Source organism: Bombus fervidus, unplaced genomic scaffold (assembly GCF_041682495.2).
Source record: "Bombus fervidus isolate BK054 unplaced genomic scaffold, iyBomFerv1 scaffold0154, whole genome shotgun sequence".
NCBI classification, from domain to species: domain Eukaryota; kingdom Metazoa; phylum Arthropoda; class Insecta; order Hymenoptera; family Apidae; genus Bombus; species Bombus fervidus.
In genome coordinates, this window is record NW_027212715.1 from 22,501 (window position 1) to 24,568 (window position 2,068).

Consider the following 2,068-nt stretch of genomic DNA (forward strand, 5'->3'; position numbering starts at 1 on the left):
ATGTTCGAGCTAAGACTCACGCAAGACACCCGTAACGATCTCCGGTTTTTAACGCCCGTCCTCTTTGTATAATATATATATATATATATACACGTGTTATGTATAATATATCTCCCGTAGCCGTTTCTCTCTTCTCGACGATTCCAGCGGTTCCTTGTTTTCGCCTGTTATTGCTGGCACAGAGATCGAACACGCGACATGTATATAACATATCGGTTTCTTTGCTCTGTACCAACGACGAAAACGCACGGGAACTCACGCAAGTGGAAAAGCGAGCGCGAGACGTACACAACGGGGTGAATTTATTACTCGGGGACTGGACGACCGGCGATACGTTAGGATGCGCGGTCCAGCGATAGACGACGAAGAGACATGGGATGACCAACGATCTCTTTTTCTCTAATACTCGGAGCGCCGAATCGCCTTAAAGCAAAAAAAAATCACACGCGCGTACGTCGTACGTACGGCGCGTGTATACCTCGTCTCTAATCAAGTTTCGTTAGTCTTTCTCGAGCCTCGCCAAAGAGGATCGTTCTCTTCCTCTGCGCGATCTCTCCGTGCCAATGTCAGAGATTATTCTCTTTCGCACGACGACGAAAACGACTATTTTCGACGATCCGAACAACTTTGTAACGGACTCACATGCACATCTTAAAATCGAGTACAGAAACGTTGCGCAACACCGTGAGCTTTTCTCTTCTTCGTCACCCTTAAATATAGCCGATCGTAGACGCACGCTAGATCGTAACACACTTTTCGTTGATTTCCGACGAACGTGGCTTTGGGCCAGGCGCGCGGGCAGAGAGATACGCGACCGACGGGGAAAAATTCGTCCCGATACATGTACGCGTACTCTCCGATCTCCGCGCAACGCTGGGGATCATCTCCCTAAGTCATCAGCGTTCGAAGAAATCTCGTGTGTCCGTTCCCGGATCTACGGCTTTCTCTGGGTTCGCGAAGAACAGAAAAAAGCACAGAGGATGAAAAACGCAACGACGACCCATCGATGCGACGGTCCTCGTTGTCTTCTCGTCAGTCGTCTCGCGCCTGCAGAATACATCTCTGCCGCACGAACAGACGGAGTGGGTATTCGATCCCTGGGGCTGTACGAGTAAAAACATCTTGATGAAAAGACGGTTGTGTTTCTTTAAGGCACACAGTTTTTCGTTACGCCACCAAGTTTAGGTTTAGGTTTTAATATCTTGGTTCTCTTTTCTCTCCTCTCTCGACTGACTTTGTTCAAAAATATTTTTGCTTTCTCTCAGTCTCGCCAAAAATTCATTTAAGACGACGTCGGGGGCGCGGTCATTCGTGCTTATCGAAGACTAACAAAACGTAGCAGAGGCTGATACAAAAAGAAAAAAAAAAATCGGCCACGAAGAAAACTCGCTCTGTGTATCTCGATAACCGCGTCGACGACGACGGTTCTCTCCGCGCTCTTTTAATTCGTATCCTTCTTCTTGCGCTTCGTCCGACTCAGAAACGTTCGTAAAACACGAACGACGGCGGGTTGTCAAGCCAAGAAGGGACAGAGAAGAGACGGAGGTAGTTTTGCGAGTCTCCCGTGAACGCGATAGATTTTTCATATATATTTGTATCGAGAGCATGCGTACGCCGGTCTCCACACGATCCAGCGACGAACGCCGACGAACGTCCAACAATCGCTCGTACGTCGCGTACGAGCCCTCGACCGCTCTTTAATTCGTATTCTTTTGCTTGGCGCTCGTCCTCCGACTCAGAAACGTTCGTTTAAAGATAAAACGAACGACGGCGGGCTGTCGACGAGGCAAGAAAGAACAGAGAGATACGGACCGAGAGCAACGATACGCAACGCAAGCAGTCTTAGGTTTACGTGAGCAACCCTCAGCCAGGCGTGGTCCAGGAATTGTATCCGTGGACCGCAATGTGCGTTCGAAATGTCGATGTTCATGTGTCCTGCAGTTCACACGTTGACGCGCAATTAGCTGCGTTCTTCATCGACCCACGAGCCAAGTGATCCACCGTTCAGGGTAATCGTTTATGCATGGATTTTTGTTTGTGTACTCAGGTTTTTGTACTCTTATTCTCG

At 48.7% G+C, this 2,068-nt stretch overlaps 1 non-coding gene across 1 annotated transcript; it reads right to left on the reverse strand.

Moving 5' to 3' along the window:
- Positions 1-1,857: 1,857 nt before the first annotated feature.
- LOC139997721 (5.8S ribosomal RNA) lies at positions 1,858-2,012 on the reverse strand. The gene has a single exon (XR_011803063.1). It is a non-coding gene; the product is annotated as a 5.8S ribosomal RNA (ribosomal RNA).
- Positions 2,013-2,068: the final 56 nt, after the last annotated feature.